This window comes from Heterodontus francisci, chromosome 25 (genome assembly GCF_036365525.1).
Source record: "Heterodontus francisci isolate sHetFra1 chromosome 25, sHetFra1.hap1, whole genome shotgun sequence".
Lineage (NCBI taxonomy): Eukaryota > Metazoa > Chordata > Chondrichthyes > Heterodontiformes > Heterodontidae > Heterodontus > Heterodontus francisci.
In genome coordinates, this window is record NC_090395.1 from 61,177,491 (window position 1) to 61,195,358 (window position 17,868).

Genomic DNA, 17,868 nt, shown 5'->3' on the forward strand with positions numbered 1-17,868 from the left:
TATGAAGGCCAACATACCATTTGCCTTTTTTACCGCCTGTTGCACCTGCATGCTTACCTTCAGCGACTGGTGTACGAGAACACCCAGGTCTCGCTGCATATTCCCCTCTCTCAGTTTATAGCCATTCAGATAATAATCAGCCTTCCTGTTTTTGCTACCAAAGTGGATAACCTCACATTTATCCACATTATACTGCATCTGCCATGCATTAGCCCACTCACTCAACTTGTCCAAATCATCTCTGCATCTTCCTCACAACTCACCCTCCCACCCAGTTTTGTGTAATCTGAAAATTTGGAGATATTACATTTAGTTCCCTCATCTAAATCATTAATGTACATTGTGAATAGCTGGGGTCCTAGCATCAATCCCTGCGGTACCCCACTAGTCACTGCCTGCCATTCGGAAAAAGATCCATTTATCCCTACTCTTTGTTTCCTGTCTGCCAACCAATTTTCTATCCATCGCAATACACTACCCCCAAGCCCATGCACTTTAATTTTACATGCCAGCTGCTTCATCAAGGACCTTCTTTCAATCATAAGGTCAGAAGTGGGGAAGTTCACTGATGATTGCACAATGTTCAGCAGCATTCACGATTCCTCAGATACTGAAGGAGTCTGTGTAGAAATGCAGCAAGACCTGGACAATATCCAGGCTTGGGCTGATAAGTGGCAAGTAACTTTCGCGCCACACAAGTGCCAGGCAATGACCATCTCTAACAAGAGAGAATCTAACCATCTCCCCTTGACATTCAATGGCATTACTATCGCTGAATCCCCCACTATCAACATCTTGGGGGTTACCATTGATAAAATACTGAACTGGAGTAGCCATATAAATACCATGGCTACTAAAGCAGGTCAGAGGCTAGGAATCCTGTGGTGAGTAACTCACCTCCTGACTCCCCAGAGCCTGTCCACCAGCAACAAGGTACAAGCCAGGAGTGTGATGGAATACTTTCCACTTGCCTGGATGGGTGCAGATCCAATAACACTCAAGAAGCTCGACACCGTCCAGGACAAAGCAGCCCTCTTGATTGGCACCCCATCCGCAAACATTCACTCCCTCCTCCACACACAGTGGCAGCAGTGTGTACCATCTACAAGATGCACTGCAGCAATGCACCAACGCTCCTTAGACAGTACCTTCCAAACCTGTGACCTCTAGCACCTAGAAGGACAAGGGCAGCAGATGCATGGGAACACCACCACCTGAAAGTTGCCCTCCAAGCCACACACCATCCTGACTTGGAACTATATTGCCATTCCTTCACTGTCGCTGGGTCAAAATCCTGGAACTCCCTTCCTAACAACACTACAAGTGTATCTATCCCACACGGACTGCAGCAATTTATGAAGGCTGCTCACCACCACCTTCTCAAGGGCAATTAGGGATGTGCAATAAATGCTGTCCTAGCCAGCGATGCCCACTTCCCATGAACAAATAAAAAAAAAGTTAATATAAATCTGGTATTGAAAGCTAGTCTCTGTAATGGTGCCATGAAACAATCATCAATTGTTGTAAAAACACAGCTGTTTCACTAACGCCTTTTTTCCCCGTGTGATTGGTAAAAACTTTTCGTTCCTTTTTCATTTATCTAAGTTAAGACTAAGTTAAGCTTAAGATTAAAAATTGCAGGAGATCTCAGACCCGTGTTATGCTCCTCTTGCTCAATGTGGGAGCTCAGGGACACGGCTGATGTCCCTGACTCCTTCACGTGCTGGAAGTGTGTCCAGCTGCAGCTCTTGTTAGACCGCATGACGGCTCTGGAGCTGCGGATGGACTCACTTTGGAGCAGATAGCACGTGGATAGCACGTTTAGCGAATTGGTCATACCACAGATTAGGATTGCTGAGGGAGAAAGGAAATGGGTGACCTAGAGGCAGAGAAAGAGCAACAAGACAGCGCAGGTGTTCCCTGCGGTCATCTCCCTCCAAAACAGGTATACCGTTTTGGATACTGTTGGAGGAGATGGCTCACCAGGGGAAGGCAGCAGTAGCCAGGTTCATGGCACCGTGGCTGGCTCTGCTGTTCAGAAGGGCGGGAAAAAGAGTGGAAGGGCTATAGTCATAGGGGATTCGATTGTAAGGGAGTAGATAGGTGGTTCTGTGGTCGAAAACGAGACTCCCGAATGGTATGTTGCCTCCCAGGTGCACAGGTCAGGGATGTCTCAGATCGGCTGCAGAACATTCTGAAGGGGGAGGGTGAACAGCCAGTTGTCGTTGTGCACATAGGCACCAATGATATAGGTAAAAAACGGGATGAGATCCTACAAGCAGAATTTAGGGAGTTAGGAGCCAAGTTAAAAAGTAGGACCTCAGAGGTAGTAATCTCAGGATTGCTACCAGTGCCACGTGCTAGTCAGAGTAGAAATGAAAAAATAGTCAGGATGAATGCGTGGCTTGAGAGATGGTGCAGGAGGGAGGGGTTCAGATTTTTGGGACATTGGGACCGGTTCTGGGGGAGGTGGGACTATTACAAATTGGACGGTCTACACCTGGGCCGGACTGCAACCAATGTCCTTGGGGGTGCTTTTGCTAACGCTGTTGGGGAGGGTTTAAACTAATGTGGCAGGGGGATGGAAACCAAATGAGGAGGTCAGTGGACAGTAAGGAGGTAGTAACTAAAGCCTGTAAGGAACTAGATAATGAAGTCAGCGTGACTAAGGGGAAGAGTAGACAGGGAGCAGATGATGAACGCAAAGGTACTGGTGGTCTGAGGTGCATTTGTTTTAATGCAAGAAGTGTAGTAGGTAAGGCAGATGAACTTAGGGCTTGGATTAGTACCTGGGAGTATGATGTTATTGCTATTACTGAGACTTGGTTGAGGGAAGGGCACGATTGGCAACTAAATATCCCAGGATATCGATGCTTCAGGCGGGATAGAGAGGGAGGTAAAAGGGGTGGAGGAGTTGCATTACTGGTCAAAGAGGATATCACAGCTGTGCTGAAGGAGGGCACTATGGAGGACTCGAGCAGTGAGGCAATATGGGCAGAACTCAGAAATAGGAAGGGTGCGGTAACAATGTTGGGGCTGTACTACAGGCCTCCCAACAGCGAGCGTGAGATAGAGGTACAAATATGTAAACAGATTATGGAAAGATGTAGGAGCAACAGGGTGGTGGTGATAGGAGATTTTAACTTTCCCAACATTGACTGGGATTCACTTAGTGTTAGAGGTCTAGATGGAGCAGAATTTGTAAGGAGCATCCAGGAGGGTTTTCTAGAGCAGTATGTAAATAGTCCAACTCGGGAAGGGGCCATACTGGACCTGGTGTGGGGGAATGAGCCTGGCCAGGTGGTTGAAGTTTCAGTCGGGGACTACTTTGGGAATAGTGATTACAATTCCGTAAGTTTTAGAATACTCATGGACAAAGACGAGAGTGGTCCTAAAGGAAGAGTGCTAAATTGGGGGAAGGCCAACTATACCAAAATTCGGCAGGAGCTGGGGAATGTAGATTGGGAGCAGCTGTTTGAAGATAAATCCACATTTGATATGTGGGAGGCTTTTAAAGAGAGGTTGATTAGCGTGCAGGAGAGACATGTTCCTGTGAAAATGAGGGATAGAAATGGCAAGATTAGGGAACCATGGATGACAGGTGAAATTGTGAAACTAGCTAAGAGGAAAAAGGAAGCATACATAAGGTCTAGGCGGCTGAAGAAAGACGAAGCTTTGGAAGAATATCGGGAATGTAGGACCAATCTGAAACGAGGAATTAAGAGGGCTAAAAGGGGTCATGAAATATCTTTAGCAAACAGGGTTAAGGAAAATCCCAAAGCCTTTTATTCATATATAAGGAGCAAGAGGGTAACTAGAGAAAGGATTGGCCCACTCAAGGACAAAGGAGGAAAATTATGCGTGGAGTCAGAGAAAATGGGTGAGATTCTAAATGAGTACTTTGCATCGGTATTCACCGAGGAGAGGGACATGACGGATGTTGAGGTTAGGGATAGATGTTTGATTACTCTAGGTCAAGTCGGCATAAGGAGGGAGGAAGTGTTGGGTATTCTAAAAGGCATTAAGGTGGACAAGTCCCCAGGTCCGGATGGGATCTATCCCAGGTTACTGAGGGATGCGAGAGAGGAAATAGCTGGGGCCTTAACAGATATCTTTGCAGCATCCTTAAACATGGGTGAGGTCCCGGAGGACTGGAGAATTGCTAATGTTGTCCACTTGTTTAAGAAGGGTAACAGGGATAATCCAGGTAATTATAGACCGGTGAGCCTGACGTCAGTGGTAGGGAAGCTGCTGGAGAAGATACTGAGGGATAGGATCTATTCCCATTTGGAAGAAAATGGGCTTATCAGTGATAGGCAACATGGTTTTGTGCAGGGAAGGTCATGTCTTACCAACTTAATAGAATTCTTTGAGGAAGTGACAAAGTTGATTGATGAGGGAAGGGCTGTAGATGTCATATACATGGACTTCAGTAAGGCGTTTGATAAGGTTCCCCATGGTAGGTTGATGGAGAAAGTGAAGTTGCATGGGGTCCAGGGTGTACTAGCTAGATGGATAAAGAACTGGCTGGGCAACAGGAGACAGAGAGTAGCAGTGGAAGGGAGTTTCTCAAAATGGAGATGTGTGACCAGTGGTGTTCCACAGGGATCCGTGCTGGGACCACTGTTGTTTGTGACATGCATAAATGATTTGGAGGAAAGTATAGGTGGTCTGATTACCAAGTTTGCAGACGACACTAAGATTGGTGGAGTAGCAGATAGTGAAGGGGACTGTCAGAGAATACAGCAGAATATAGATAGACTGGAGAGTTGGGCAGAGAAATGGCAGATGGAGTTCAATCCGGGCAAATGCGAGGTGATGCATTTTGGAAGATCCAATTCGAGAGTGAACTATACAATAAATGGAAAAGTCCTGGGGAAAATTGATGTACAGAGAGATTTGGGTGTTCAGGTCCATTGTTCCCTGAAGGTGGCAACGCAGGTCAATAGAGTGGTCAAGAAGGCATACGGCATGCCTTCATCGGACAGGGTATTGAGTACAAGAGTTGGCAGGGCATGTTACAGTTGTATAAGACTTTGGTTCGGCCACATTTGGAATACTGCGTGCAGTTCTGGTCGCCACATTACCAAAAGGATGTAGATGCTTTGGAGAGGGTGCAGAGGAGGTTCATCAGGATGTTGCCTGGTATGGAGGGCACTAGCTGTGAAGAGAGGTTGAGTAGATTAGGATTATTTTCATTAGAAAGACGGAGGTTGAGGGGGGACCTGATTAAGGTGTACAAAATCATGAGAGGTATAGACAGGCTGGATAGCAAGAAGCTTTTTCCCAGAGTGGGGGATTCAATTACTCGGGGTCACGAGTTCAAAGTGAGAGGAGAAAAGTTTAGGGGGGATATGCGTGGAAAGTTCTTTACGCAGAGGGTGGTGGGTGCCTGGAACGCATTGCCAGCGGAGGTGGTAGACGGGGGCACGATAGCGTCTTTTAAGATGTATCTAGACAGATACATGAATGGGCAGGAAGTAAAGAGATACAGACCCTTAGAAAATAGGCGACAGGTTTAGATAGAGGATCTGAATCGGCGCAGGCTTGGAGGGCCGAAGGGCCTGTTCCTGTGCTGTAATTTTCTTTGTTCCTTGTTCTTTGTTCTTTGAAATCTGTTGTCCTTCCCTGGGCTACATATGATTCTAGACCCACAGCAATGTGGTTAACTCTTAACTGCCCTCTGAAATGGCCTAGCAAGCCAGTCATTGTTAAGGGCAATTCGGGATAGGCAACAAATGTTGGCCTTGCCAGTGACACCCAGATCCCATGAAATAATACAAAAAATCACTGTGCAAATTCTGTTCAATCTGCTGAGCAAAAACACACACAACGGCCACTGTTATTAAACCAGGCACTGATCAAAATGATTAGGCCGTCATTGGGTTATGCAGTGAATCTGATTGGAATCTATTGGTATTCTGCTCTGTGGTGGCAATTTGACATCTATCTATGAATCACCTGATCAGGTGCGCCTTATTTGTGACTGACCAATCTCAGGAATCGTCTTTGTGGGCTGATTTAAAAAAGAGAACCTATGAGATTTCCAATCCTCCTTTACTACTTCTTTCCTTGCCCTGGGGCAATTGCATACAACACTATTTCTTGTAGTCATTTTCTCAATAAAAATGCTCCAAAAATTCACGGTTACCTACAAAAATTTTGATTCATTTTGTAAGGTACAAAGTTTCAATATTTTTTCCAGAGTACAGCTGTAGCAGGAGAAGACTAACAGTTAAATAGTCACAAACTCGTCATGAATTTCTGTTACACTGGTGTGTATTTTGGCTCTTTTTTATTTAACAAGACGATCAAAAAAATCAAAAAATGTGACATATACTAATTCATTCATTCTAGGTTTATTGATGGAAACCCACAGAAAGACTTGCGCATAATGCCCCTTTTGAGAATTATGGAAGCAAAAACATTTACTTAAAACAGTTTCGCTTTTCTTTGAGAATGGTGCACTTTGAATGGAAAAAAAGAGTTTCCATATTCCACTATTCTGAATCTTGTTGATGTTCTAAACAAGAAATAGAAAAAAGACCTTTTGAGTAGACATTAAGAAATTCTGTGTACCGTCAAAACCAAGGAAAGAAGGCCCGGCTCCTTATAAAGAGCAACTGTTGATTTCCATTGAATAGACACTTCAGTGCAATACTGAGGGAATGCAGCATGATCAGAGGTGCTGCCATTCAGATGAGTTGTTAACCCATAGCACTGTCCGTCTGTTCAGGTGGATGTAAAAGACATGGCATTATTCGAAAAAAAGCAGGAGTACTCTTAAGTATCCTGGCTATCATTATTCCCTCAACTACCAGCACCAGAAACAGATCTGCTGGATATTTGTCTCCTTTCTTTGTTGTTTGTTGAATAGATTGGGGCTGTTTTGTCTGTCTTTGTCAAATAGCGACAGCATTTCAATAACTAATGGGCTGCAAATCACTTTGGGGCACCCTGAGAGCGTGACGACAAAGACATTTGCACCCATTTTTTGATGCTGTGGGTGCCCTAAGAACACCAAAATGGTGTCTGGGTTGAAAATTGGACTGGATGTCATATTGTTCAGGGCACTAGCATGTGTGCAGTGAACAGCTGCCAGAAGTATGCAGGGCAGGCAGATTATTAACATCAATCAATGTGCAACATTGATTTGACACAAATAATGCCATTTTGGAGCTCAATGCTCGAGCCAATATTTTCTCTTCACCTTGCAAAGCTGAACACGCAGGGAGGACCCCCCCCAACGCCCCCCACCACCCTCCCACTAGCTCAATTTAAAGGAATTATCAACTACTGGTTGCTTTCTTCTGGCTGTTGCTATGATTCTCCAACTGTTTGGTGCTTCCTATAGTTGTTACAAGCTGCAAAAATCTACGGGGAATAATGTGGGAGGTTCTGAAGGACATATTTGACTTCAAGGATTCTGCACAAACAAGTTGCTTCTTGACATCTGTGCACTATTAGTCATTCCCCTCGGAATACAGCATGATTTGAAAAGTAAACAGAGGGCTCACAGAGCAGGACATGCTGCTGGAAGAGGGAGGAGGAGGGGGAGAAGGGATCTCAGCATATATCAGCCATATCTGCCGAGGGTGTTCAGGGAGCAATTCTGCTAGCTGAATCTCAGCAAGGAACAAGGAGTGAGACATCTGTGCTTCAGTAAGGAAATTCTCACTGAAATCTTCCACCTGCTGCAGCCACAATTACAACCTCCGAGCAAAGCAAGGACTCCATTGCCAGTAACTGTGAAAGTAACTGTGGAAATGAACTTCCTTCCAGGCTGGAGCTGGAGATATGTGCAACATCACTCAGTTTGCCATCCACTATTGCCTCCCCTGAATTCTCTACTCAACGACAGCGCACTACTTTTCATTCGCTCGTGCCAGAGAGAAGCAGGCAGAGTAAGCACACAGCTTTGCTAGGATTGCAGGTTTCCCCATTGTGCAGGGTAGCATTGACTTGCAGACGCATTGCTTTGCTGATGATGCATGTCAACTCAGCCCTATACCGGAGCCGAAAGGGATTCCACTCCCTCAACATCCAGCTGGTGTGTGAGCCTACAGAGCTAATCATGCAGGTCAATACCCAGTATCCTGGCATGCAGTCATAATGGCTTCATTCTGTGGCAGTCCCCTGTGCCAGCTGTACTTGAGCCACTACGGCAAACCAGAGGCTGGCTACTGGGCAACAAGAGCTATCTGCTGAGCACATGGCTGATGACTATGGTGTACAACCCATGCACACGTGGGCAGTAAAAATTGACTGAAAGCAAAATAAATCCAAAATAACCAGGCAGCATGAAGTTGGTCTGCTGCCTGTATCTCAATCAATGGGCACGGGTTAATTGTGCATTGCAGTCCCCTGTGCCCATTTTCGGGGCGATTAAATTTACTCACCAAATTACTATTTGGATACGTATTTATACTTACTTTTGAATCTTTCTTGCTTCCTTAGATTAGATGAAACAGGTGCATGTTTAAATACATAGAGCTGAATAATCCCCACCCCGCCAGGGGCTTCCAGCGACTGGCTGGAGGAATGCGCTGACCTGCCGCCCGATAGTTCCAGTGGGAGGCCCGCTCTCTTTTGAGGGCCGAACCTTATTTTCATCAGGCTGGCGGGGTGAGGTCGGAGTTTGAACTCATCGGGGCAGCTTGCCGACCCTTGGCTGACAGAGACAGGTCCGTTGGGGAGGGCAGTTTGGAGGCAGGAAGCCTGAGCAGCAGTGGCCCCAAGCTGGTTTAGTGGAATCTGAAGAAGCACTCCTCATCCTCCTCCCAGCCCCACAAAAAACAAAGAGGATTTTGCCTTTGGGATCCTCTTCAGCCAGGCCAGCAGCTGGTTGGTGTGCGCACAACATATGTTCCAGTCAGTTCAGTCCAAAAATGACAATTGGGGTCCCCATGCTGCCAGAGGACCCCAATTTCTATTATTAAAAGGCCTACTCAGGGGACTGCTCTGATCACTCAACAGCAGGCCCCAGTGAACATTGTCACAGCCACAGCGATGGCAGCAACATGGTGCTACGTCAATTCCTGCCATTTTCAGGGACATGCTGCACTATTTCCCAGGCTGAAGGGCTGGAAATTCAGCTCATCCCCTTTCCCCTCTGCACAGCAGTAATAAGTGCTCCCACATCTACCATCAATGCAGCTTTCCTTCTTCTCATTGCATCACGCACTGCAGTTTATGGTATCTTAGCAATAGATATCGAAATTCCAGTGATGATCGGAGCTGCTTCTTTTTTTATCGATGGGAAAAGCTCTGCAGCTAAGCAAAATAAACAACTTTCAAAACCATAACTAAATTTTAGGAAAGAGCAGAAGAAAATATCCTTGATGTCAGTTTATCTCTTACACATACAGCACGGCCGTGACAGTATGCTGCACACACTCTGACATTCAATGAAGAGTGCAGGAGGGCATGCCAGGAGCAGCACCAGGCATACCTCAAAATGAGGTGTCAACATGGTGAAGCTACAACCCAGGGCCAAACAGCAGAAGCAATGTGTGATAGACAGAGCTAAGCGATTCCACCACAAACGGATCAGATTCAAGCTCTGCAGTCCTGCCACATCCAGCCGTGAATGGTGGTGGACAATTAAACAACTGACAGGAGGAGGTGGCTCCACAAATATCCCCATCATCAATGGGGGAGCTAGAGGTATGCAAAGGAAACCCAACGCGAGCCCGACTTCTGGACCCGGAAGTCCGACCAGAACCCGACACATGTCGTCAGGACCCGTCGGGGTTGGGTCGGGTGGTAGGCCTTTACATCAGTACGTGGGTTCTCGTTGACAATGCTATCAAGCGGCACTTGCTTAGCAATAACCTGCTCACTGATGCTCAGTTTGGATTCCGTCAGGGCCACTCAGCTCCTGACCTCATTACAGCCTTGGTTCAGACATGGACAAAAGAACAGAACTCCAGAGGTGATGTGAGAGTGACTGCCCTTGACATCAATCATATGACCGAGTATGGCATCAAGGAACCCTAGCAAAACTGGAGTCAATGGGGAACTGGGGGAAAACACTTCACTGGTTGGACCCGTACCTAGCACAAAGAAAGATGGTTATGGTTGTTGAAAGCCAATCATCTGAGTTCCAGGACATCACTGCAGGATTTCCTCAGGGTAGTGTCTTAGGTCCAACCATCTTCAGCTGCTTCATCAATGACCTTCTTTCAATCATAAGGTCAGAAGTGGGGATGTTCGCTGATGATTGCACAATGTTCAGTACCATTTGCGATTCCTCAGATACTGAAGCAGTCCATTAGAAATGCAGCAAGACCTGGACAATATCCAGGCTTGGGCTGATAAGTGGCAAGTAACATTCGCGCCACACAAGTGCCAGGAAATGACCATCTGTAACAAGAGAGAATGTAACCATCTCAATGGCATTACGATCACTGAATCCCCACTATCAACATCCAGGGGGTTACCATTGACCAGAAACTGAACTGGAGTAGCCATATAAATACCATGGCTACGAGAGCAGGTCAGAGGCTTGGAATCCTGTCGTGAATAACTCAACTCCTGACTCCCCAAAGCCTGTCCACCATCTACAAGGCGCAGGTCAGGAGTGTGATGGAATACTCTCCACTTGCCTGGATGGGTGCAGCTCCAAAAACATTCAAGAAGCTCGGCACCATCCAGGACAAAGCAGTACACTTGATTAGCACCCCATCCACCACCGATGCACAGTGACAGCAGTGTGTACCAACTACAAGATGCACTGCAGCAATGCACCAAGGATCCTTAGACAGCACTTTCCAAACCCACAACCTGTACCACCTAGAAGGACAAGGGCAGTAGTAGCATGGGAACACCACCACCTGCAAGTTTCCCTCCAAGCCACACACCATCCTGACTTGGAAATATATTGCTGTTCCTTCACTGTTGCCGGGTGAAAATCCTGGAAGTCCCTTCCTAATAGCACTGTGGGTGTACCTACCCCACATGGACTGCAGCAATTCAAGAAGGCAACTCACCACCACCTTCTCAAGGGCAATTAGGGATGGGCAATAAATGCTGGCCTAGCCAGCAATGCCCATATCCCAGGAACGAACAAAAAAAAAACTTCTGCTACCAATTTTTAATTTGCCGTGATTCTAGCAGATTTACTGAATTTGATTTGCCATTCTGTATCCTGAAACTTCGATCCGTTTGCAGAGGGATGTGGAAAAATGTAACAGCTCATTTCAAGTAATAAGTCGAATGCAGATATGTCTGTTTGATTCTTTGAAACAATTATACATGCATTTAATATTAATTGCAAGCAATAGCACCAGAGTAGGTTTTAGATTTTGTTGTTTTAAAAACGAAGGCTCAGGAGGGAGAAAAAAAGACCCTTTTATAATTTGCTGGAGAAGGCACCAAATTTTAGTGAGGGTTCAGATAAGTTTGATAACATCCTTCTGATTCATCTAAGGATGCGAATTTTAATCCTACTGACATTCTTCTAATCCTGCACCAGAAAAATAAATCATGTTTTGTAATTATTGATTCTTGTGAAGATACTAAATCTGACTGATCACAGTAATTCGTAGTATCCAAGCAAACATACCTTTTAGAAATGATACCTTTCTATACTTGTATGGCTATCTTGATTCATCGTAAATTTAATTTTTACAATAAGTCACATTTTTAAAGATCAATGCTACTCTTCTCTCCCCAGAAAAGAACAGCTCTGAGACTAAACTGTAGTAATGTTTCCATAGTGCCCAAAACTGAAATCAGTACCAAAAAATTCAAAGTTGCCAAGTTAAGATAATATTTGCCTCATACAACTATGGCATAGTACTCGTCATTTCCTGACTGACAGATTCCTGTAACTTTCCAATTCTCCTCTTCTAGAGTAAAATAAATTCTTGCATTTACAGTCTACTCCTGTTAGTTTGAAGTCGATCAATTTAAATTGTTGTCCAGCTTATGCAAAATTTCTTTAAAACTATTCTAATTCAAGTGCTTAAGGACTGGATAATTCAATTTACTTAGAATGACATAGAATTTACAATGCAGAAACATGCCATTTGGTCCAACTGATCTATGCTCCACAAGAGCCTCCTCTCACCCTGCTTCATCTCAGCCTTTCAGCATAACTTTTTTTTATGCCTTAAAATACCTCATCAAAGCACTACATACAATGACTTACCTTTAGGAGTGCAGAAACTGTTGTTATGTTGTTTCAGACTAATCTTCCTCTGTTTGCCAGCCGTATGACCAGATGATAGGAAGCCAAACAGCAGCACAGGTATGAAATACAACTGAGACATCTCCCATGCAACAAGCATTAACTCATATTTTAGTCACAGTCATTTGTTTTACTGTCTGAATCAGGTTGACTGTAAAATAACTCAATCCTTTAGCCAGTCTGCATAATGGAGTTCAAACATTGATCCACTAATTATGCCTACCTGATTTCTATGATAGTTTGACGTTGTATGCTCAAAAATGTAAAGAATTTTTAGATTTTAATTGTATTCAACACCACACCAAGAATTTTCTCAGAAGTGCATGCAATGGTTCTCCCATATACAAAGTTATCTGAATATCTGCGATAAATAAATATAGGTCCGGCTTAAAGCAAAAACACAGAATAAAGTATAAAAATTCCATGTATATTGGTACGAACCTGAATTCCCAGCTATAGCTCCTGTCTCCTTGGTTGTTCAACTAAGGTGTCTCATTTCAAGGAGGTGTTTAAAATTCTAGTAGTTTGTGAATGACTTCATGCCAGTGACAGTGAACAGTCTGATTACTGGACTGCTCCCAGTTATAATACACAACTGTCCTTTTATAACCTTGTGTCAACTTGGTACCGCAGAAATGTGTGAGCTGTCTGTGAAAGAGATTATTATTTTTGCTTTTTATATTTCTTGATTAACTCTGTCTCTCTCATTATAAATGTGAACTGCAATTAAAAGCATGAGGGTGGAAGTTTCAAGCTGTTTTATATAAATGTCATTAAATGACAAAGAATCCTTCATGCAGCAAGAGTTAATGGAATTCAGTAACAACACCTTCAACAATTTGCTGTGCATTTTAAAAAAAGTAAAGTGATAACCTCAAATATGCACTGAGGAAGAGAACTCTTCTTAATCACAATGTCCTGGTGTAACTGTTGTAATATTTTGTTTTATGCTTACAGGTTTATTTTTTCATTCCGAGTTCAAAGTGATGAGGTGCTGCCTTTCAATTCCTCAGGGATCACTTTGATTTTTGGTCTGAAATTTCAGTCCTGAGCATCCTGCTGCTGTAATTTGAGAAATTTTGCAACAACACACAGCTAAATAGGACCAACTGGAAACCACAACCTCCATTTACTAGATTTTAAATTGAAGAAGGATTTAGGGCGGCACAGTGGCGCAGTGGTTAGCACCGCAGCCTCACAGCTCCAGGGACCCGGGTTCGATTCCGGGTACTGCCTGTGTGGAGTTTGCAAGTTCTCCCTGTGTCTGCGTGGGTTTTCTCCGGGTGCTCCGGTTTCCTCCCACAAGCCAAAAGACTTGCAGGTTGATAGGTAAATTGGCCATTATAAATTGTCACTAGTATAGGTAGGTGGTAGGGAAATATAGGGACAGGTGGGGATGTTTGGTAGGAATATGGGATTAGCGTAGGATTAGTATAAATGGGTGGCTGATGTTCGGCACAGACTTGGTGGGCCGAAGGGCCTGTTTCAGTGCTGTATCTCTAATCTAATCTGATTTCAGTTATAAAGTACAGGTACATTCCGAATTTCCATAAGAACATAAGAAATAGGAGCAGGAGTAGGTCATTCAGCCCTTTGATCCTGCTCCGCCATTCAATAAGATCATGGCTGATCACCTACCCCAACTCCACTTTCCCTCATTATCCCCATATCCCTAAATTCCCTTAGTAGCCAAAAATCTATTAATCTCAGTCTTGAATATACTCAACAACTGAACATCTATAGCCCTCTGGAGTAGAGAATCCCAAAGATTCACAACCCTTTGAGTGAAGAAATTTCTCTTCATCTCAGTCTTTAATGGCCAATCCCTTATTCTGAAACTGTGAGCCCTAGTTCTGGACTCCCCAGCCAGGGGAAACATTTTCTCAGCATCTACCCTGTCAAGCCCCTTAATAATTTTACATGTTTTAATCAGATCACCTCTCCTTCTAAATGTTAGAAAATATAGGCCTAGTCTACCCAATCTCTCCTCATAAGGTAATCCTTTCATTCCAGGAATCAGCCTAGTTAACCTTCATTGCACTCAGTCTAAGGCAAGTAAGACAGGTAAGGAGACCAAAACTGTACACAGTCCTCCAAGTGTGGTCTCAGTAAGATCTTATATAATTGTAGTAAGACTTCTATACTCTGATACTCGAATCCCTTTCTAATAAAAGCTAACATATCATTTTCCTTTCCAATTGCTTACTGAACCTGCAAGTTAACTTTGAGATTTGTGTATTAGGAAACTCAGATCCCTCTGAACACCAATATTTCCCAATCTCTCACCATTTAAAAAAAAATCTACTTTTCCATTTTTCCTACCAAAGCGGATAACGTCACACATGCCCATATTATATTCTATCTGCCATGTTCTTGACCACTCACTCAACCTGCCTATATCCCTCTGCAGCCTCTTTGTACCTCCTTACATCATACTTTCCCACCTAACATGGAATCATCATCAAATGGGTGCATTACACTCGGTCTCCTCATTTAAGTCACTGATATAGTTTGTAACTAGCTGAGACACAAGCACTAATCATTGCGGTAACCTGCTAATTACCGTCTGCCAACCTGTGGGAATGTGGGTTCACATTGCCCATGTACCTCATTGTTTGTGGGATCAGTACACAATGAGTTAAAAAAGCTTTCAGTTCTGCTGAACTAAGATGCTTTGCGAAGCAGGCCTAGTTGAAGGAAAGTCATTCGTCCATGTCTTAAGGGTCTGAGACATGTTGGTTTGGTCACTGTTTATAGTAATAAAGTGGTTGAAGAGCTTAAGTGGACCATATAATCATAGTAACAGAATCATTGGGAGAGATTGAGGATATCAATGTATCTTCTTGGCTCCATGTTATATATCGGGGGGCTGGATTTTCAAAGTGGTATCAGAAACCTGATGCCTGGATGAATTCCAGGTCCTGACCTTGCACCTCGACTGTGCCACTCATGTGATGCTATTTTAAAATGCTAATGCCCTAATTGGGCAGGAGGTAGGAGCTGCCTGCCTGGTGCTGGTGGCAAAGGCAATTGGCAGCCATGTTGGGGGCTGCCGCTGCAATGCCAAAGAGAGCAGGCAGCTCCTCAGAAGGCCAGCAGCATAAAAGGATGAGACAGAGTGAAAAGGGCCAAAACAGAGGTACTGTGCATGTTCTCGTGCAGGATATCGGAGGGCCCGATAATTTAAAATATTTCAATCAGTCAGCTGTGCAATAAACTGTTCGGGTTCGCCGAAATCGCCATTAAAAATTGCAGTGCTGACCTCCCTGGCCCATTAACAATATCCTAAAGGAGTTTGTTAATGGGCCATTAATTGGAGCAGAGTGGGTTCCCCATTCCCTCCCCCCCACCAGCACTTTATATATTTCAGACTCTCCTGCAGGCGTTAGGATCCAGAGACAACCTCTGGGACCACGATTTTTAAATTGCACCCACACCCGGGTCCCAACCCCGCTGGCATTTGGAAATCTAGCCCTGAAATCTGCATTCTTTGTCTTTTGATGTATTGTGGTTTAGTGTCAGTATGCATAGAATGTAGAGATCAAAGGTAGAATTGGTATAAGAGTTTTGAGTAAACCATTATTTGCTGTAGTCATGCTGGAATTGCAGAGCATGGTACCTTAGTTCTTACAGTGTGAATTGTGAACTCAATAATAAAAATCATATAATCATACTGGAGTCACATTGTATGATTGGACTGAGTACTTAGTCAGACAAGAATAACAAGAGCTTGCTAAAGACAATGCACTGATTCTGTAGTTGTTACAACTCATATCTGTGTTTAAAGTAACAAAGCAAAATAGAACAGGAAAGCAGTCATCAACAGACACATTTATTCCTACTCTCTGTTTTCTGCCTGTTAACCAATTCTCAATCCATGCTAATATATTACCCCCAATCCCATGCCTAACCATATTATGATTTTCTAAGTGCCCTGTTGCCATGTTCCTAATAATAGATTGTAGCATTTTCCTACCACTGATGTCAGGCTAATTGGCCTATAGTTACCGGTTTTCTTTCTCGCTCCTTTCTTAAATAATGGGGTGGGGGGGGGGGGGGCGGTTATGTTTGCTACCTTCCAATCCATGGGAACTGTTCTAGATCTAGGGAATTCTAGAAGATCAAAACCAATGCATTCACTATCTCCACAGCTACCGCTTTTGAAACTCTAGGGTGTAGGTCATCAGGTCCAAGGAATTTGTTGACTTTTAGTCCCATAATTTTTCCTGTACTATTTCTTTACTAATACTAATTTCTTTAAGGTCCTCATTCTCGCTAGATCCTTGATTTCCTTCTATATTCCAAGAACATTTTCTGTGTCTACTACTGTGAAGATAGATATAAAGTATTTGTTTAATGTCTCTACCATTTCCTTGTCCCCATTATAATTTCTCCTCTCTCTGCCTCTAATGCGTTCACATTTAGTTTCACTAATCTCTTCCTTTTTACATGCCTATACAATCTGTATTTATGTCTCTTGCCAGTATACTCTCATATTGTCTTTTTCTTTGTCAATTTCTTGGCCATCTTTTGCTGAATTCTAAAAACCTCCCAATGCTCAGGCTTGCTACACTTTTTTGCAACATTATCAGTCTCTTCCTCTAATCTACCTTTAACTTCTCTTGTTAGCCACAGTTGAACCACTTTTCCTGTGGAGTTTTTATTCCTCAAGGGAATGTATATTAGTTACAAATTATGAATTAATTCTTTAAATGTTTACCAATGCTGATCTAACATCATATCTTTTAATGTAGATTCCCAATCTATGTTAGTCAACTTGCCATTCATACCTATATAGAACTGCTGGTCGTGGCTGCAGAGAACAGTATCTGTCCCCCTGACTACACTATCCCCTAATGTTAGCACTTTTCACTTTCCCTTTTTACTCCCCCATTTGAGTGGCCTCCTGTACCAGGGTGCCATGGCCAGTTTGCTCATCCACCCTGTGGACTTTGCCCTAATCCGCACAGGTAACAGAAACTTTGTGCCTATTGAATAAGGATAAAGGCCGAGGTTCCTCCAGCACTACACCTGGTATCTCTTACCTACCTGACTCGCAGTCGCACCTCCTGTCCTTGACCACCAACCAGACTATTTCCTAACCTAATAGGTGTGACTGCCTCCTGGTTCAAAGTAAATCTCCCCCTACCTGATTCCTTGCACCAAAACTTCAACCAAAAAACCCAACAGTGAGTTGGCAATATTCGTATGTTTGGTTTTCCTGCATTATTAATAAATGCTTGAGTAAGAGTAAGTACTCCAAACAACAGAGTTTTGTACAGTCAATATGTGGATAACTGTGCAAACATGTGTAGACACAGATTAAAGTATGTACTTCTAGCTACATACACATCAGTAAGGAAATCTCATGGAATGTGATATACATGCATGTATTTGGTTCTATGCTAATTGCAGGGCCTATGTTTGCACAGTCTTTGTGTATCTTGGGATGCCTACTCAATGTGAGGAAGAAGGTATAGCTGCACTGGGTTCAAATTGACTGGCTGCAAACAAAGCCTGAGCCCAGTGGAAAACTGGTGAAAGGGCTTTACATGCTATTCCAGTACAGACATTATTCTTACTGTCCCACTGCCAGGTTCAATTCGGCTCAGACAAGATTGGATGCAAGTCTGGCTGCTGTGAATTCTTACTTGAATTCAAATAAACAGGATACA